Source organism: Somniosus microcephalus, chromosome 11 (assembly GCF_052327205.1).
Source record: "Somniosus microcephalus isolate GS21.2 chromosome 11, FLI_Smic_1.0, whole genome shotgun sequence".
Classification (NCBI taxonomy): Eukaryota; Metazoa; Chordata; class Chondrichthyes; order Squaliformes; family Somniosidae; genus Somniosus; species Somniosus microcephalus.
This window is the reverse complement of record NC_140997.1, coordinates 206,260,719-206,282,506: the sequence shown is the minus strand read 5'-3', so window position 1 is coordinate 206,282,506 and position 21,788 is coordinate 206,260,719. Positions and strand designations below refer to the sequence as shown.

At 45.1% G+C, this 21,788-nt stretch overlaps 1 protein-coding gene across 1 annotated transcript in view; it reads left to right on the top strand.

Annotated features, from left to right (window-relative positions):
- The first annotated feature begins 3,704 nt into the window (after positions 1–3,704).
- The window catches only part of hrh1 (histamine receptor H1), a 65,178-nt gene continuing 47,094 nt past the window's right edge, over positions 3,705–21,788 (top strand). The window contains exon 1 of the mRNA XM_086001769.1: positions 3,705–3,939. The gene's annotated coding sequence lies outside the window, so the exon portion shown is untranslated. The remainder of the gene's footprint in view (positions 3,940–21,788) is intronic.

Below are 21,788 nucleotides of genomic sequence, written 5' to 3'. Positions count from 1 at the left end.
AGGGAATTGGATGTAATATCTCCAAATTTGCAGATGACACAAAGCTGGGTGGGAGGGTATGCTGTGAGGAGGATGTCATGAAACTCCAGTATGATTTGGACAGGTTAGGTGATTGGGCAGAAACATGGCAAATGCACTATAATGTGGATAAATGTGAGGCTATCCACTTTGGTGGCAAAAACAGGAAGGCAGATTATTATTTGAATGGCAATAGATTGGGAGAAGGGGAAGTGCAAAGAGACCTGGGTGTTCTTGTGCACCAGTCGCTGAAGGTAAGCATGCAGGTGCAGCAGGCGGTTAAGAAGGCAAATGGTATGTTGGCCTTCGTAGCAAGAGGGTTCGAGTACAGGAACAAGGATGTCTTGCTACAGTTGTACAGGGCCTTGGTGAGACCGCACCTTGAGTATTGTGTGCAGTTTTGGTCGCCTTATCTGAGGAAGGACGTTCTTGCCATGGAAGGAGTGCAATGAAGATTCACCAGGCTGATACCTGGGATGGCAGGAATGACGTATGAGGAGAGATTGTGTCGATTGGGCTTATACTCACTGGAGTTTAGAAGATTGAGAGGGGATCTCATTGAAACCTATAAAATTCTGTCAGGCTTGGACAGACTAGATGCTGGAAGTATGTTCCCAATGGTCGCGGAATCCAGAACCAGGGGTCATAGTCTAAGGATAAGGGTAGGACATTTAGGACTGAAATGAGGAGGAATTTCTTCACCCAAAGAGTGGTGAACCTGTGGAATTCTCTGCCACAGAGGGCGGTGGAGGCCAGTTCATTAAATATATTCAAGAAAGAGTTGGATATATTTCTTGAGGCTAAAGGGATCAAGGGATATGGGGAGAAGGCAGGGACAGGGTACTGAATGTGGATGATCAGCCATGATCTCATTGAATGGCAGAGCAGGCTCGAAGGGCCGAATGGCCTACTCCTGCTCCTATCTTCTATGTTTCTATGTTTCTATCACCGAGCCAGTCTTCAGCCAATTTGATTCACTCCATGTGATATCAAGAAATGGCTGAGCGCACTGGACACAGAAAAGGCTATGGGCCCCGACAACATCCCGGCTGTCGTGCTGAAGACTTGTGCTCCAGAACTAGCCACGCCACCAGCCAAGTTGTTCCAGTACAGCTACAACACTTGCATCTATCCGACAATGTGGAAAACTGCCCAGGTATGCCCTGTCCTCAAAAAGCAGGACAAATCCAATCCGGCCAATTACCGACCCATCAGTCGACTCTCAATCATCAGCAAAGTGATGGAAGGTGTTGTCGACAGTGCTATCAAGCGGCACTTACTCAACAATAATCATCACAGTCACAGGACATCGCTGCAGGAGTTCCTCAGGGCAATGTCCTAGGCCTAACCATCTTCAGCTGATTCATCAATGACCTTCCCTCCAATATAAGGTCAGAAATGGGGATGTTCACTGATGACTGCACAGTGTTCAGTGCCACTCACAACTCCACAGATAATGAAGCAGTCCATGCCCACATACAACAAGACCTGGATGACGTTCAGGCTTGGGCTGATAAGTGGCAGGTAACATTCGCACCACAGAAGTGCCAGACTATCTCCAACAAGCGAGAGTTTAACCACTGCCCCATGACATTCAATGGCATTACCATCGCCAAATCCCCCACCATCAACATCCTGGGGGTCACCATTGACCAGAAACTTAACTGGACCAGCCAAATACAGGAAACTTTGTGCTATCTGGCACTGATGGGACTGAGCTGTTGCCGTCCCATCAAAGCTGCCAGACAAACCAGCACTAATGTTGAAACATACGGAGATTTTGAGCTCCGTATCTGGCAACAAACCCTGTTGCTTAGCAACAGCTTCTAAACAGTCGGCCGTACCTTGCAAGCGTCTCTGTAGCTTAGCAACTGCTTCAGCGAGACCTTGCAGAACCTGACTGGTGAAAAAAAAGCAACGAAAAGAAAAAAAACCTAACAAAATGGCTCCTGATTTTTGCCGGTGGCTCGAGCATTCCGGACAGTTAACCTCCGGATAAACCAAAGTTTCCTGTAAATACTGTGACAACAAGAGCAGGTCAGGGGCTCAATATTCTGCGGCGAATGTCTCACCTCCTGACTCCCCAAAGCCTTTCCACCATCTACAAGGCACAAGTAAGGAGTGTGATGGAATAATCTCCACTTGCCTGGATGAGTGCAACTCCAACAGCACTCAAGAAGCTCAACACCATCCCGGACAAAGCAGCCCGCTTGATTGGCACCCCATCCACCACCTTAAACATTCACTCCCTCCACCACCAGTGAACTATGTCTGCAGTGTGTACCATCTACAAGATGCATTGCAGCAACTCGCCAAGGCTTCTTCAGCAGCACCTCCCAAACCCGTGACCTCTTCCACCTAGAAGGACAAGGGCAGCAGGCACATGGGAACACCACCACCTCCAACTTCCCCTCCAAGTCACACACCATCCTGACTTGGGAATACATTGCCGATCCTTCATCGCTGCTGTGTCAAAATCCTGGAACTCCCTCCCTAACAGCACTGTGGGAGTACCTTCACCACATGGACTGCAGCGGTCAAGAAGGCAACTCACCACCACCTTCTCAAGAGCAATTAGGGATGGGCAATAAATGCTGACCTAGCCAGTGACGCCCACATCTCAGGAATGAATTTAAAAAAACAATGACAAAGAGACCATGTGTCAGACCACTTGGGTCAGTTCCAGAAAGATATTACAATAATGAGGTTTTCTGACTACAGACAATGCTACATTACCAGATATTGAGTATAATGCTCTGGTTTATAAGGACTGATGATGGTTCACTTACAGGATTGGTCTTTGGTGCTGAGACCAAGAGAAATATCTGAGTGAATCTAAGACCATAGCAACTGTGTGAAAATCGGTACTTTAAAATAAAGACAAAACAATGATAAACAGATAATGTGATTCTGATTATTTTCCACAAAGCTTGAATGCAAAATTCGATTTTAACAAATAAATCAAATTCTCTTTGGGGTTATGAAATTTTCTTATTAGTGAATACATTCAACTAATTCAATTCGAATTTAATCTGTCTTAGTTATTACAACACAGGAACAAGTCGTTTGGCCCACTCAGTCCATCTCAACTCTTTATATTGTACAAAGGTAATCTGTGTGAGTTCTGCTTTGGGAAGTTAAGCAGATGATATCTAAGTGAAAGAGTACTTGGCACTACATGTGACACGCTCCCTGGAAAGTTCAATAGTTAAGTTTCTTAACTCTTCAATTAACAATTTTTGTGCATTTTCTACCTCTGATTCTTTCCCCTCTTTTTTCATAGAGTCTGCAGCTCTCGGTGACGTCATCTCGAGTATTTCAAGGTTTGTAGTAACCACATTGAGTCGGCAAACGGGAAGGGTCCAAGTTAATTTACATAGTTATGGGATGGAATAATTTCCTGTTAACTCATATGAAAGTAATCCGTTGCACTCGTGGAAATTAATCCAATGTACACATTTCCATAATAGCGCTTTCTAAATATTCATTGAGGACTCGGAAGGCTGCCTGGGTCGTTAATTTTCTCGCCTCCACATTGGCTATCTACCCCTCATATTAGGTATACTATCCAAAACAAACTTTAATAACCTAGTGAAATATTAACATCTATGCACTGATACAGAGGTTAACTGTTTCACGTTGTCTTTTGCGAGCATTCATTTGGTTTGTATGGGGAGGGAGAAGTGAGATAGTGCCTTTGTCCACGAGTGGTATTAGATGGGGTCTTTTTTTCGAGGACTTACGACACGGGGAACTACGGTAAAGACTGCCCTGCGTCCCCACTGTCCAGAAATTAGTTGTTTGGAATCGATGGAAGGAATTTCTGAAGGAAGAATCTTACTAAAAGTGATTAGAAATTCGTCCACGTTTAGTTTAATCTGTAGACTTCTCGGAGGAAATCTTGAGCCGAGTATTTAAAAGGTAGGTTTCTTGCCATTTTATTTCTTATTATGCACTAACTGTAAAACAAGTGGACTGCAAAAAGAAACTGGAGCACACGACAGACAGGACCACTAATAATTCAATAAAGAACAATGCATTTACTAATAGCACAACGATAATTTAGGAATCTGGTTTTATTCATTGTGTAAATTACCGAATAACAATAACAAAAATCAAAGTTTGGCCGAAATTCAGCCAAAACAATTTTCACAGACTGACAAAAAGAACTGGAAATTATTTTCCAATCTATTGGTTCTATTAGCCAACACACTTAGTCTACATTTTATGAAAAAAAGTGTTTAACTCAAAAAAAATTTAGATTAAGATAAACTGAAACCGTGTCCCTTTCTAATAAACTGTTCGTACTTTGGAAAGCAGCTTATCTGAATGTGCTTATCAAGCTGAAAATAGAAGTCATTTTTAACAAAATAAGAATGACAAAATGAGATAAATACAATTAATCGGAAACTTGAAGAAGAAATTCTCCAGGGTACCATTTAGGGATGGAACTACAGCCAAAGAAGTGAAGTAATGGGCGAAGTTAGAGGGGGTAGGATGAGATGTGTAACAAGCAGTAGGGCTGTTGGGCGAGGCAGTAGATTCTGAATGCGTCCGGCAGAGAAATCTCAGCAGACAGCTTGATTATTTCACATTTGTTGGATTCTTAATCCTTGAACATTCCATTCTCTTATACCTCCCTGAAACACTTTGAATGTCACCTCTTTGGTAGTCAAGACAACGGATCTCGTTTTGTGTTGTCTTATTAATGTCACAGCCTGTTTATTGTTACTTAAAGTCCATTTTATAATGAGCCCTTCTTCAGCTTTTGGTCACTTTTTTTAATTGGGAGCCACTGGTCAATTGCATTTGTTTTTCACGCAAATGTGCACGCACTTGAATTTCCTCCGTCGGCGCAACCCGGACGCAAGACCCTAAATTGGCCCATTCCTGCCGATTCTGCCGATGTCAATAGGAAGGATGTGAGCTAGAGAGGGTGCAGATAAGATTTATGAGAATGATTCCAGGTATGAGGGACTTCAGTTACATGGATAGACTAGAGAAGCTGGGGTTGTTCTCCTTAGAGCAGGGAAGGTTGAGAGGAGATTTGATAGAGGTGTTCAAAATCATGAGGGGTCTAGACCAAGTAGATAGAAGATAGAAAGAAAGACTTGCATTTATATAGCACCTTTCATGACCACCGGACGTCTCAAAGCACTTTACAGCCAATGAAGTACTTTTGGAGTGTAGCCACTGTTGTAATGTGGGAAACGCGGCAGCCAATTTGCACATAGCAAGCTCCCACAAACAGCAATGTGAAAATAACCAGATACTCTGTTTTGTTATGTTGATTGAGGGAGAAATATTGGCCAGGACAATAGAGAGAAACTGTTCCCATTGGCAGAAGGGTCGAGAACCAAAGGACACAGCTTTAAGGTGATTGGCAAAAGAACCAAATCAGGAAAAACATTTTTACGCAGCGAGTGGTTAGGATCTGGAATGCACTGCCTGAAAGGTTGGTGGAGGCAGATTTAATCATGGCTTTCAAAAGGGAATTGGATAAGTACCTGAAGGAAAAAAAATTGCAGGGCTACAGGGAAAGGGCAGGGGAGTGGGACTAGCTGAAGTATTTTTGCAGAGAGCTGGCACGGGCTCGATGGGCTGAATGGCCTCCTTCTGTGCTGTAACTATTCTATGATTCTATGTCAAGTTACGATCAAATTTCCTGCAAATCTCATTAAAATATGCCTGAATGTAAAATGGGCCTAAATTAGCCACAATTAGCGTAAACAATCAAGGTCCAAGGAAAGCGCTGAACTCACGCCATATATTTCTTCTTTAAATATGAAAGTTAAAGTTTCAGCTCATTTAATGATCATTCATGCACCTCAGGCACAGCATGTTTTAGACAATGTTCCCTGCAAGCTGTGTGGCTGCACAGCGCTCCAGGGATCCCGTGCAGCCAGCTTGCCGACTTTTCAATTTAAAAACTGCACAAGCGCCGTATTTTGAAAGGCCAATGCAGCCCATTAAAGGGGCTACGGGGTGGCAAAAAAAATTAGAGGGAACATTGGTTTTAGAACCCGCAATCGGGGAAGCTTTTCAATTTTTCACGTGACTTATGCTATAAAAATGCACTCAAAGAAACAGAAAATACAGAGCAGGTCTCAGTGCGGATATATATTTTTTAAGCGCTCAAAAAAGTGCAAGAAAAATGACTTTGTTTTCTGCTGTGGATGAAAATCTGGTCAAAATTTGAAGAAAGCCTCGGTGTAAGTGAAATTGCCGAAATACAGCTCTGTAACTTGGGGTGGACCATTATTATGCGCGTAGATGTGTTAGGGTGGAGGGATCGATAAATGATGGTAAAAGATCAAAGAGACTTGGGCATATCGTACTTGCATGTCTAACTCACTTATGCCCAAATTTCCGCGATCTTTTAGGCTGTGTATTCATTTACACCCCAATTGCACTTGTCTCTGAGCACAAATTGGCACGAAATCCCAGGCCAGTCCACACAGTGAGATACAGGTGGTTTCAATGAAGGAGCAGAGTACTTTATAAATCTTCAGTAACTGCAACTGTAAACAGTCACTGGTTTACTTTATGCTTATTTTCTTTGTGCAATTCTTCCTGCCTATTGCTTTTTTTAATGGGTAAACTGGAAAAGAGACAGAAATTTAATAACCACCCAACGTATTAACATGAAATCTGTTACCTGTTGTGTAAAATGGAAGTTTCTGAAAGTCACCTGTGACGAACAAGATTCAGGGTTCAATTTAAGAGTGCCCAAACATTCTAAATTACCTCAGTAAAGTGCAGAAAAATAGAGAAGGATGGTCAATGTACTGACGAAGGGTCTTCAATCTGAAACGTTAACTCTGTTTCTCTCTCCACGGATGCTGCCTGGCCTGCTGAGTTTTTCCAGCATTTTCTGTTGTTATTTTGGTCAATGTACTTGTTCTTTTTTTCCATCTCTTTTTAATTACCTTTCTGTGGAGTTCATTCTATTTCTGACTCCTATGGAAATGGAGGTAGTTCTGCATTTACAACTAATCAGACCAAATGACCTACTGAACCAAACAGCACTACTACTAACAGGAGGGGTCATTTTCAGTGGGAAGTTTTATTTTAATATTGTTCATTCTTCTATTTGTAATTGCTTATTTTATCAGCAGTATAAACTTAAAATAATACAAGATCCAAGCTCGTTTTATTTGCCGCTGAGAGCATAATCCGGGCCAATGTGTTTTTCTATTAGTCTGTATTTATGGCTTTCACAAAAAAAAAACCTTTGCTGGTGTGGGTTTTTCCAGTAGCAGAGTAAAATGCTGCATTTCCCAATGATGTTTAAATATTTGCGTAAACATTTTAGCCCTGCTTACGCAATGCCAACAAAATTGTAACTGAACACGCCTATGGTGTGGATATATCTGCATCCATAACACAGGATTTGGGCTGTGCCAAAGGTTGTGATGGGAGACCCTCCCCCTAATTTGAGTAGACTACAGACAGAGGAAAAGCTTACTCAAAGAACTTGGCTTGTCGTACACTTGGCTGGTGAATGCAAAATTTGGTGATGCGTGGGCTCTTAAAAGGCTGCCGCTCATCATTCAAGGGGAAGTTGTGATGGTGGTGGATTAAGTGGACTAATTGTTCTCATTAGCACAGGAGAGACATGGGGGCAATGCTGTTCCCTTTGATGCTGAAGAGTTGGAGGTCCTACTGCAGGAGGCACATCAAAGGAGAGTGGCTCTATTTGTGCCTGGAGTACACCCTGCAGTAAAAACACAGATGGCAAGTGGCATGAGGAGAAGTTGCTAATATAGTCACCTCGGTCCTTCATACCTGGATGGAGATGAGGATGAAGTGTACTAGTGTCAGGAGCATCAAGCACAGCACAATCTATGTAAGTCAGACATCCTTTATAAATCCATGCTGACTCTTTTGATCAGCTAGCTCATACTTGTCCAAGTGCTCAGTCCCACTGTCTCTGACGATAGACTAGGTAACTTCACCACAACTGGTGGGTCTGCAGGTGCCTGGTTTCTTCCTTCCTCCTTTCTTAAATAATGGAGCGACATTCACAATTTTCCAATCCAAAGGCACAATTCCTGAACCTAGAGCGTTGGAGAATTATGACGAGCACATCTGCAATTTTCTCACCTATTTCTTTTGATTCTTATGAAAAACATCAGCTCCTGGAGATCTGAGATCTTAAATTACATTACCATTTGTTTACTTATGTTAAAGCCGCTAAGTTCCTCCACTTGATTTATTTTTAGGTTCCCTTGTCCCGCTGTTATTTTGTCCTCATCATTCACTGTTGAAATGGATACATTTAACAAGTCTGCCATTTCCTTATTGTCGAAATTGTAGAACTCCCTACCTAACAGCATTGTGGAAGTATCTTCACTACATGGACTGCAGCGGTTCAAGAAGAAGGCTCACCACCACCTTCTCACAGTCAACTAGGGATGGGCAATAAATGCCGGCCTTGCCAGTGACGTCCATATCCCGAGAATGAAAATAAAATTATAGTCTCGCCTGCATCTGTCTAAGTAAAGATGTAAGGATGAATTTATAAATCTAAAATATTGGTTAGGTTACAGTTAGAGTACTGTGTAGCTTTATCCATCTTATCATAGAAAGAATATTGAAGCCATAGAGAGCATGTAATGTAGATTCACTAGGATAGTGGCAGGAATGGGAAACTATAGTTATGAAGAGAATCTTCAGATGTTAGGACTATTTCCAGTGGAGCAGAGACGGCATGGAGGACATTTAATTGAGGCTTTTAAAAGTATTAAGAGTTTTGATAGGGTGAATAGGGCAGTACTATTTCCTCTGCTCAAGGAATCAATAACAAGGGTCATCAATTTAAAATTGTCACAAAGTGTGGAGAGAGTTTCGGAGAAATTCCTTAACACAGAGGGTTATTGGATTTAGGAATGATTAACGCAGAGACCATTGCATCTTTTAATGGAAAACTGGATAAACATTTGAAGCAGAGAAAGATACAAAGCTAGGGGGCAGGGTGTAGGGCAGTGGCATTAGTTTTGGATTGGTCTAGCAAAAGATCAGCATAGAGAAAATGGGCCGAATGGCCTCCTTCTATAAACTTCTATGGTTCTAAGTAAATGAATGAGAATAAGCCCAGGAGGCAGATTATGGATTAAATGTTGACAGCTATTTAGATTCCCAAACCAGTTGGCTCAGCAGTTTGCAGAAAGGAACAATAGAATCCACTTTAACCTAAAAATCATCCTGGCTCTTTAGTTGGAAGTGAATGAATAAGGCGAAACAGGTCCTACATTTCCTGTTCCAGATTATGAGGGTTATTTCTGGCATTAATCAAGTGCGTTAGCGCCAAAGTTAAAGCAATGCCAATTGGAAAATCTAGCCGTCTTAAGAGCTGCAATTTAGCAAAGCGAGCGATTGGCCCAAGCATGTGTCCACACGCATTGCTGGATCAAAGTGCAACAAGGCGAGTATTGAGTAGCATGGCGAGCAGGTGGGTGGGCTTGCTGCGGGCCAGGTTTCTTGGGGTGGTAGCAGTGACAGGTGATTGCCCCTTAGCGCTGAGCGATGCCAGTGGGGAGAGACTACCAGGCAGGGTGAGGTGGGAACAAGGCCAAGAGATCCATGAGGGATCAAAGGTTTTACAAAGGCAGTAAAATTTAATGATAAACTTTAACACTTTTCTCCTTTACTTACCTAAAGCAACATTGTGGCTGGCTTAAAATCTTAGGCTGCTCCACAGCGACACTCAGTGGCATGCAGACTCGACCAGCTTTCGTTGGTATTGACACTTCATGCACAATAGACCAGCTGTTGTTAAGCAACTAAATTTATGTGACACTTGGCATTGAAAAACCTTTATTACAGTCCTGCCTACAGGTGTAACAGCTGCAGCGTTTAAATACTGGCACTTTTATAAGGCACTTTGCCGTAAATACAGTCTGACATAGGAGGTTTCAATTAATTTTGAAATGGACTGTTGCAACCCACACAACAATTTTAGTATATAATAGATCATTATCTCACCCAAAGTAAAATGTGCATTTGTAACTCGAGGAGCTAAAATGAAAAGCATTTTCAAATATTTCCCATTTCTGCCTCTGCTTGCACCCGAGACACTGGTGATTTAGAATCATTGGATGAGGGAACTAATGGGTCAATTCTAGCTAGAAGCAAGTCCACTAGTTTACTGTGACTGAATAAGTCAAATTCTATTTTGAGGTTCTGGGATTTGTACCGATGTTTTGGGGGCCACATTCTGCAATTTTTTTTTATTCGTTTATGGGATGTGAACCTCACTGGCAATGCCACCATTTATTGCCCATCACTAATTGCCCTTGAGAAGGTGGTGGTGAGCTGCCTTCTTGAACCGCTGCAGTCTGTGTGGTGAAGGTACTCCCACAGTGCTGTTACGAAGGGAGTTTCAGGATTTTTGACCCAGCGACGATGAAGGAACGGCGATATATGCCCAAGTCATGATGGTGTGTGACTTGGAGGGGAACTTGGAGGTGGTGGTGTTCCCATGCGCCTGCTGCTCTTGTCCTCCTAGGTGGAAGAGGTCACGGGTTTGGGAGGTGCTGCTGAAGAAGCCTTGGTGAGTTGCTGCAGTGCATCATGTAGATGGTACACACTGCAGCCACGGTATGCCAGTGGTGGAGGGAGTGAATGTTTAAGGTGGTGGATGGGGTGCCAATCAAGTGGGCTGCTTTGTCCTGGATGGTGTCGAGCTTCTTGAGTGTTGTTGGAGCTGCACTCATCCAGGCAAGTGGAGAGTATTCCATCACACTCCTTACTTGTGCCTTGTAGATGCTGGAAAGGCTTTGTCAGAAGGGAGTCAGAATACCTAGCCTCTGACCTGCTCTTGCTGCCACAGTTAAGTTTCTGGTCAATGGTGAACCCCAGGATGTTGATGGTGGGGGATTCGGCAATGGTAATACTGTTGAATGTCAAGGGGCGGTGGTTAGACTCTCGCTTGTTGGAGATAGTCATTGCCTGGCACTTGTGTGGCACAAATGTTACCTGCCACTTATCAGCCCAAGCCAGAATGTAGTCCAGGTCATGTTGCATGCAGGCATGGACTGCTTCATTATCTGAGGAGTTGTGAATGGCACTGAACACTGCAGTCATCGGCGAACATCCCCATTTCTGACCTTATGTTGGAGGGAAGATCATTGATGAAGCAGCTGAAGATTTTTTGGGCCAAGGACATTGCCCTGAGGAACTCCTGCAGCGATGTCCTGGGGCTGTGATGATTGACCTCCAACCACCACAACCATCTTCCTTTGTGCTAGGTATGACTCCAGCCAGTGGAGAGTTTTCCCCCCCATTCCCATTGGCTTCAGTTTTACTAGGGCTCCTTGATGCGACACTCGGTCAAATGCTGCCCTGATGTCAAGGGCAGTCACACTCACCTCACCTCTGGAATTCAGCTCCTTTGTCCATGTTTGTAATGAGGTCTGGAGCCGAGTGGTCTTGGCGGAACCCAAACTGAGCATCAGTGAACAGGTTATTGGTGAGTAAGTGACGCTTGATAGCACTGTCGATGACACCTTCCATCACTTTGCTGATGATTGAGAGTAGACTGATGGGGCGGTAATTGGCCAGATTGAATTTTTGTCCTGCTTTTTGTGGACAGGACATACCTGGGCAGTTTTCCACATTGTTGGATAGATGCCAGTGTTGTAGCTGTACTGGAATAGCTTGGCTAGAGGCGCGGCTCATTCTGGAGCACAAGTCTTCAGCACGACAGCCGGGATGTTGTCGGAGCCCATAGCCTTTGCTGTATCCAGTGCGCTCAGCCATTTCTTGATATCACGTGCAGTGAATCGAATTGACAGACGATTGGCTTCTGTGATGGTGGGGACCGCAGGAGGATGCTGATATGGATCATCCACTTGGCACTTCTGGCTGAAGATGATGGCAACGCTTCAGCCTTGTCTTTTGCACTCACGTGCTGGGCTCCACCATCATTGAGGATGGGGATATTCAAGGAGCCTCCTCCTCCCGTTAGTTGTTTAATGGTCCACCACCATTCACGACTGGAAGTGGCAGGACTGCAGAGCTTTGATCTGATCCGTTGATTGTGCAATCTCTTAGCCCTGTCTATAGCATGCTGCTGCTTCTTTTTAGCATGCATGTGTTGCAGCTTCCCCAAGTTGGCACCTCATTTTGAGGTACGCCTGGTGCTGCTCCTGGCATGCTCTTCTACACTCCTTATTGAACCAGGGTTGGTCCCCTGGCTTGATGATAATGGTAGAGTGAGGGATATGCCGGGCCATGAGGTTACAGATCGTGGTGGAATACAATTCTGCTGCTGCTAATGGCCCATAGCGCCTCATGGATGCCCAGTTTTGAGCTGCTAGATCTGTTCTGAATCTATCCCATTTAGCACAGTGGTACTACCACACAACATGATGGAGGGTGTTCTCAGTGTGAAGACGGGACTTCGTCTCCACAATAATTATGCGGTAGTCTCTGCTACCAATACTGTCATGGACAGGTGCATCTGCGACAGGTAGGTTGGTGAGGACGAGGTCAAGTAAGTTTTTCCCTCGTGTTGGCTCTCTCACCACCTGTCGCAGGCCCAGACTGGCAGTTATGTCCTTCAGGACTTGGCCAGCTCGGTCAGTGGTGGTGCTACTGAGCCACTCTTGGTGATGGACATTGAAGTCCCCCCACCCAGAGTACATTCTGTGCCCTTGCTACTCTCAGTGTTTCTTCCAAGTGGTGTTCAACATGGAGGAGTACTGATTCATCAGTTGAGGGAAGGCGGTAGGTGGTAATCAGCAGAAGGTTTCCTTGCCCATGCTTGATCTGAAGCCATGAGACTTCATGGGGTCCAGAGTCAAATTTGAGGACTCCCAGGGCCACTCCTTCCGAACTGTATACCACTGTGCCACCACCCCTGGTGGATCTTTCCTGCCGGTGGGACAGGACATATCCAGGGGTGGTGATGGAGGAGTTTACGTCGGTGGCTGAAAGGTATGATTCTGTGAGTATGACTATGACAGGCTGTTGCTTGACTAGTCTGTGGGACAGCTCTCCCAATTTTGGCACAAGTCCCCAGAGGTTGGTGAGGAGGATTTTGCAGGGTCGACTGGGCTGGGTGTGCCGTTGTCTTGTCCGTAGCCGGTGCGGAGGTCGATGCCGGGTGGGCCATCCAATTTTACTCATTATTGTGTTACGTAGTGGTTTGTTACAACTGAGTGGCTTGCTAGGCCATGTCAGAGGGCAATTAAGAGTCAACCACATTGCTGTGGGTCTGGAGTCACATATAGGCCAGACCAGGCAGATTTCCTTCCCTAAAGGACATTCATGAACCAGATGGGTTTTTACGACAATCCTATAGTTTCATGGTCACCATTGCTGATACTAGCTTTTTATTCCAGAACATAAGAACATAAGAAATAAGAGCAGGAGTAGGCCATACGGCCCCTCGTGCCTGCTCCACCATTCAATAAGATCATGGCTGATCATCGACCTCCACTCCACTTTCCTGCCCGATCTCCATGTCCCTTGATTCCCCGAGAGTCCAAAAATCTATCTATGTCAAATATAATCAAAGACTTAGCATTCACAGCCCTCTGGGGCAGAGAATTCCAAAGATTCACAACCCTCTGAGTGAAGAAATTCCTCCTCATCTCAATCTTAAATGGCCTACCCCTTATCCTGAGACTATGCCCCCTAGTTCTAGACTCTCCAGCCAGGGGAAACAACCTCTCAGCGTCTACCCTGTCAATCCCCTTCAGAATCCTGTATTTTTCAATGAGATCACCTAATCTTCTAAACTCCAGAGAGTATAGGCCCATTCTACACAACCTCTCATCATAGGACAACCCTCTCATCCCAGGAATCAATCCAGTGAACCTTCGTTGCACTGCCTCCAAGGCAAGTATATCCTTCCTTAGATAAGGAGACCAAAACTGTGCACAGTACTCCAGGTGTGGTCTCACCAAGGCCCTGTACAATTGTAGCAAGATTTTCTTACTCTTATACTCCAACCCCCTTGTAATAAAAGCCAACATGCCATTTGCCTTCCTTATTGCTTGCTGTAACTGCAAGCTAGCTTTCTGTTTCTTGTACGAGGACACCCAAATCTCTCTGAACACCAACATATGAAAGTTTCTCACCATTTAAAAAATATTCAGTTTTTCTATTCTTCCTACCAAAGTGAATAACCTCACATTTCCCTACATTATACTCTATTTGCCACCTTACTGCCCACTCACTTAGTCTATCTATATCCCTTTGCAGACTCTTTGGGCTGGATTTTCTGAATGGAGAAGTGTTGGAGGCAGGATTGCTGCTTGCCAGGTCTCAGTCCCGCCTCTATCATCTTCTGGCCAACCACCAGGATTTTCCCCTGATTGACCTTGTTAAGCCCGCCCTGCAGGCTCAGCAGACCAATTAGGGGGAAGTCAGACAGAGCACGTCAATGTCTGACGTGCCATCTGTCAAGATTTCTTGAAAGAAGAAATGTCAGTGTTTGACAGCTCTGTGAAGCTGTCAAACACTGACATTCTGTGTAGTTTGATGAGCCCTTGTGTTCAGGACTCATCAAAGCTTTCTACTTTGTAGAAATCAGATGACTGTTGGGTCAGAGGATCCAACAGCCAGTCTGTGAAATCTACAATGAAGATGTCGGAACTCCAGATACACAACAGCTGAAGGCTGTAGGCAGAAATAAAGGTAAGTGACCATTTTATAACACTTTACACTCACCTCACATACCTCACTCTACACTTGCACCCATCACTCACCTCTACATTGCACTTTCAGACCCCTCCGACCCCCGCAGAATTCCTACTCGACTCCTCCACCCTGGCGGGGTTCTCCGAGGTCGGGAAGCCTGCACTTGAAAAGGTAAAATGGGACTAATCCTTTTTTCTGCCTGTTAACTACCTGTTAACAGGCAGTTAATAGGAATTAATCCCTTTCCCGCCTCGAGGAGACAGGACCCGGGGCAGGACGGCTTCCCGTCTCCTGGCAAAAGGGCACGGAGGTGGGATGGGGGTGGGTTTGCCACCCGCCCCCACCTTCTGCAATTTTACCGGCAGTCCCGCCTCCATACCCGCCTCCTTGGGGCTGGCAAAATTCAGCCCTGAGTGTTCTCCTCACAGCTTACTGTCCCACCTACCTTTGTATCATCAGCAAACTTAGATACATTACACTCAGTCCCTTTATCTAGGTCATTAATATAGATTGTAAATAGCTGGGGCCCCAACACTGATCCTTGCAGCACCCCACTAGTTACAGCCTGCCAACCTGAAAAAGATCCATTTATCCCTACTCTCTGTTTTCTGTCCATTAACAAATCCTCTATCCATGCTACCCCCAACTCCATGAGCCCTAATCTTGTGTAATAACCTTTTATGTGGCACCTTATCGAATGCCTTTTGGAAATCCAAATATACTACATCCACTCATTGCCCTTTATCTACTCTGCTCGTTACATCCTCAAAAAACTCTAATAAATTTGTCAAACATGATTTCCCTTTCATAAAACCATATTGACTCTGCCTAATCATGTTATGATTTTCTAAGTGACTTGATGCCACTTCCTTAACAATGGATTCCAGCATTTTCCCGACGACTGCTGTCAGGCTAACTGGCCTGTAGCTCCCTGTTTTTTCTCTCCCTCCTTTCTTGAATAGTGGTGTTATATTTGCGACCTTCAAATCCGCTGGGACCATTCCAGAATCTAGAGAATTTTGGAAGATCAAAACCAAGGCATCCACTATCTCTTCAGCCACCTCTTTTAGAACCCTATGTAGGGGGTGGCGTGTGCACAGTCAACTTCGCCCCTGACTGGCTTTTGAGCAGTTCGAATCGCTCCCACACCCCTGGGTTCTAGACACCGGACTTAGGTACAGGCGGCGATACAGAATTGGAGTAGACAACTGGTTTGGTGCAAGAAAACTGTATTTTTATTAAAAGGCACAATAAAATTACAACACTGAAAATTACTGGAATAGTTACAGGCTTACAAGAGTACACTTAATTAGGAATGGGGAACACACGGCACATCGAGGGAAAAATCACAGTAATAATTCCCTTACCCTTGTCCCACCCCCAATATCTAACTAAATTGTGCTGTGAGGGGCCAGGGATTATGCTCACCAATAAGGGTTTCTGGACAGGTCGAATCCTGTCGATCAAGCCGGTTGCAGTTTTGGGGTTCGCGCTTTGTGTCCTTTGGGGCTCGCCGTCGTCACGTGGTCCCAGGGTGCGGCGGTGGAGTCATCTGAGTAAAGTACCCTCTTTTCCTCCATTAGAGATAGGGAGTGTGATAAAAATAATAACTTCCGGGAAGTTATGTCATCACTTCCTGTGAACTGTGAACTATGAACTATGAACTGTGTACATACCTCACTTCCTGTCATGTGTCACTTCCTGTTGGACTGGTATAAATACTGGTCTGTTCAGTATTGTAAGAGGCTTCTACCAGAGGCATGGTAAAGACCTCTCTTGTATATAGTGTGTTTATAAGTTACTTAAAGCTTACTTTAAAGTTACTTGATGGTAAGCCTCCTTTTTCTTACATCAATTTAAGTAACTTAATATTTACACTCACGAATACTAGACCTTCGGACAAACTCGGAATTAAGGATCCAGGGAACCACCCATCATGGAGAAAATCCTTAGACCTATTCGTCTGGACTTGGACCCGAATGCACCAGCAGCTGGCAGGGTATGGAAGCATTGGTACCGTACTTTTGAGAATTTTCTGGATGAATGTGAAGCGGATGCTCCTGCTAGATTGAAGATACTTATCAATTATGTGACCCCAAAAGTGTTCGAATATGTTGATGAATGGGATAATTACGATGAGGTGATTCGGGCACTTAAGAAACTGTATGCCAAGACCCCAAATGAGGTCTATGCTAGACATCTACTGGCCACAGCCCGACAAGGGCCAGGGGAATCAATTGACGAATTCCTGCAAGAACTTCGCAGGCTCAGCGTAGATTGTAACTTTCAGGCAGCCTCAGCTGAGCTGTACTGCCAAGAAATGATTCGTGATGCTTTCATCTGCGGGATTGCCTCTCCATTTATACGCCAGCGTCTACTAGAAAGTAAAACACTTGAGCTACAAAAAGCTTTTGACCTAGCTTGTTCACTGGATTTGGCAAAGAGAAATGCAGACCTCTATCAGCTGCCCAGATCTCGATCTGCTGCTGTAGCTGCAACCAGACAATTCAAGCGGTCTCAGGTGAACCCTATCATGGGGGAATCTAATTCTGATAATTCTGATGAAGAAGAGGAGGACGACCCCACTTTAGCAGCCTCTTGGCAATCTAGGAAGGAATGCTTCTTTTGTGGAGATGCTTTTCACCCTAGGAAAACCTGCCCTGCTCGCAATGCAATCTGCAGTTATTGCGGGAAAAAAGGACACTTTGCTAAAGTTTGCCTATCAAGGGCCTCTACGAGGGCCAATCCAGCTAAGGCCTACCGAACTGCCCCAATTAGGGCCTATCAAGATGCTCCAGCTAGGACCTATCAAGCTTCCTCTCGAGCTCTCTCCCAAAGAAGCACACCGAGAGTTTTAGCCACTCTCTGTGCAACGACACCAATTACAGCTGCTTGCCCACAGAACCTGTCTCATGCTGCCACAAAAATTTCAATTAAAGGGCATACCTTAGATGCCTTAATTGACTCAGGAAGTACTGATAGTTTCATTAAGGAACAGATTGTTGCGAAATTGAAACTACATGTCTTCCCATCGGACCAGGCAATTGCGATGGCCCAGTCATCACTTAATACCAGAATCTCCGGCTTTTGTGTTGTTGATATGACACTTCATGGTCGTATGTATCCCTCCACCCGACTTTCGGTGCTCAAGGACTTATGTAGTGATCTCCTCTTAGGACTGGACTTCCAAAAACAGCATAAGAAACTCACCATTGAGTTTGGTGGATCCAAACCCGGACTTACTATTTCTAATATACCGTCTAAATTACCATTTTGTGCATTATCAGCAGCTTCACTTGATGAACCCTCATTATTTGCCAGTATTCTGCCTCAATGCCAACCAATAATAACGAAATCGCGGCGCTTTAATCAGGAAGACCAATCTTTTATTGCGGCTGAAATCTTTCGACTTCTAGCAGAGGATATCATTGAACCATGTTCGTCGCCCTGGCGGGCTCAAGTCGTCATTGTCAAGAACCCTCTAAAACCTCACAAACAGCGACTATGCATCGATTATTCGCAAACCATCAATCAATATACCGACTTGGACGCCTACCCATTGCCACGCATTGATGATATGGTTAATAAACTGGCCGAATACAAAGTGTTCTCAACTTACGATTTAAAAAGTGCCTATCATCAGTTACCCTTGAAGGTCTCAGATAAGCAGTACACAGCCTTTGAGGCTAATGGACGGCTGTACCAATTTCGTCGCCTCCCATTCGGGGTTACTAATGGAGTGGCTGTCTTTCAACGGGCAATGGATGGCCTGGTTAAGCAGGAAAACCTAAGGGACACTTTTCCCTATCTTGATAACATTACCATTGCAGGTCACGATCAACAGGAACACAACTCCAACCTCCAAAAATTTCGGGACGCCCTCCATCGCCGTAATTTGACCCTGAATGAATCCAAATCTGTTGAGTCGCAACCGACCATCAACATCCTTGGCTACTGCGTAGGCAATGGTATCATTCAGCCAGACCCAGAAAGACTTCGCCCGCTCCAAGAGCTCCCGTCACCTAAGAATCCGGCTTCTTTACGTCGGGCTCTCGGTCTGTTTGCATACTACGCTAAATGGATTCCTCATTTTTCGGACAAAATCCAACCCTTGCTGCATGCTAGATCATTTCCACTGGGAACAGCGGCTGTTGCAGCCTTTAACCTTCTCAAAAAACAGTTGGAGAAAGCGGCTCTTCACTCCATTGATGAGAATCTCCCTTTCGTGGTTGAATGTGATGCCTCGGAGGTGGCGATCTCGGCTACACTGAATCAGGAAGGTCGTCCTGTAGCATTTATGTCCAGGACCTTACAAGGTGCCGAGCTACATTATCCTCCGGTTGAGAAAGAAGCCACAGCCATCATAGAGGCAGTACGGAAGTGGAACCATTTTCTAGCTCGCCAGCACTTTACATTGATCACGGACCAACGATCAGTCGCCTTCATGCTCGATAATCGAAAACGAACCAAAATTAAGAATAATAAAATACAACTTTGGAGGATGGAACTGGCCTCTTTTGGTTATACCATTCTCTATCGGCCTGGCAAGGAGAATGTGGCCCCGGACACCCTCACACGGGCATTCTGCTCCACTATGTCATCCTCCACCCTCATGGATGTCCACAATGGTTTGTGCCATCCTGGCGTTACGCGCATGCTACATTTCGTACGATCACGGAATCTCCCTTTTTCCACTGGAGATGTAAAGAAAATATGCTCAGAATGCCGGCTTTGTGCGGAATTAAAACCTCAGTTCTTCCGCCCCTCAGATGGTATACTCATACATGCAACCCAACCGATGCAACGACTTAGCATCGATTTTAAGGGCCCAGTGCCCTCTTCAACTCGGAACACATATTTGCTCGCCATGATCGACGAATATTCACGTTTTCCGTTTGCCTTCCCCTGCTCCAATATGCTGGCGTCCACCGTAATCTGCTGCCTTGAGCAGGTATTTTCTCTCTGTGGCATGCCGGCTTATATTCACTCAGATCGGGGTCCATCCTTTATGTCGAGGGAACTCAAGGACTACCTCTCAGAACGGGGAATTGCTACAAGCAAAACAACACCATACCATCCCATCGGAAATGGGCAGGTAGAGAGGTATAACGGTATCATCTGGAATTCCGTACGTCTCGCTTTAAGATCTCGGGGCCTACCAGACCAGCAATGGGAAACAGTGCTTCCGGATGCATTGCACTCTATACGGTCCCTGCTTTCTACAGCCACAAATACTACACCTCATGAGCGGTTCTTTGGATTCCAGCGTCGCTCATCTCATGGGACATCACTCCCATCATGGCTAACTACTCCTGGACCTGTATTACTCTGAAGATACGTTCGGACGTCTAAAAATGACCCTCTTGTAGACGAGGTCGAACTAACCGATGCCAACCCCACCTATGCAAACATACGATATTCCGACGGCCGAGAATCTACCGTATCATTACGGGATCTGGCTCCCTGCCCACCAGGACCTAGTGGGACATCGGGTGATGGCATTTCACCAGGAAACTCTTGGGACCTATCGGGTACCCCTCTCCAGGATCCTGATCGGACACCAACTAGCTTGGTGCCGGTAGAACCCCGTGCTCAAGGTTGCGACCCTCCCAATACCACGCATGAAAGTACTGGTCTGCCACAGACCAGCTCTGCACCTCCCTCTGAACAGAGGCAGTCTGACTTTGAACCTATTGGGGCTCGTACTCGAAGCCATGATCTCCCCGACCCTTCACAGGGCAATCCAGGCCACACGGACTCTGGCCAATGGCCAACCGCATGTAAGCGGACCAGCGACCCTCTACGACGGGAATCCAAACGGGTGCGACTCTTCCTTGTTCAGCGGCTGCGGACCAAAAGGTAGACCACAGCCTCCTAAACCTGCAGGAGGGAAGAATGTGATAAAAATAATAACTTCCGGGAAGTTATGTCATCACTTCCTGTGAACTGTGAACTATGAACTATGAACTGTGTACATACCTCACTTCCTGTCATGTGTCACTTCCTGTTGGACTGGTATAAATACTGGTCTGTTCAGTATTGTAAGAGGCTTCTACCAGAGGCATGGTAAAGACCTCTCTTGTATATAGTGTGTTTATAAGTTACTTAAAGCTTACTTTAAAGTTACTTGATGGTAAGCCTCCTTTTTCTTACATCAGGGAGTAAAGTCTTTGTTGGGTACTTTACCTTGCAGACTGGAAAACTTTGGGTTTTGTTCCTCTGGTGGTGGTCTGGTCGTCGAAGTTTTGTTGCGTTGGGGTTCGGTTGGTGGTCTTCGGTGTTGGCTTGGTCGCAGTGGCCTAGATCAGTACCTGTGCAGTGGTAATGATCCGAAGGTATGGTTTACCCGGCCCTTTGTTACTGCAGTGCTCGTGGTCATCGGCTTCTTCGAGTTTCGAGTATCTCTGGACCGAAGCCTGTGCCTGCTCATCCCCCAACGCTTCTCCACACTGCCCTTCTCTGCCTTTCATCGGCCCGCCTTCATCTGCTTCTTCTTCTTCTACCCCTGCTTCATTCGTCCGCTTTGTTTACCGGTGGGCCTACAATTATACTACTTCAGAGGTTGTTATCTGCGCGCCAAATCAGGGTTAGTTCCTTGTCCGATTTTTGGCGGGCTCATTAAAGTGATTATAGTCGTTCACCTTAACTGCTTTTTGGGTGGTTGCCCCTTTGCTAAATGCTCTTTAATGTCTCGGTGATTGTTATTCATAATGTGAATCGGTATCTTCCTGGCTCGGTAGCCAGTTTAAACTATAAGCGATTATTTATGCTAAGGTTTGACGGGTTCAAGATTAAGTCTTTCCTGAGTTGATTAAGAATGCGTATTCTGCATTGTCTACTTGTCTGGCTTTCAGAAATAACAAGTCTTTCAAAGGCCCAGGCATGTCAGGGTTTTCAAAAGCCCTTTTGAATTGACCTGCCATTTTTGCAGGGCCCTGCTCTGGCAGGCTTCTGCCACGAGGTCCAGAAGCCATTTTGTTTAGGGTTCCCTTATAACTTCGTCCTTCAGGGTCCCTATATTAATAACTTTGGGGATTGTGGGAATTTTGAGAACCCTACACCTAGGATGTTGGCCATCAGGTACAGGGGATTTGTCGGCTTTTAGTCCCATTAGTTTC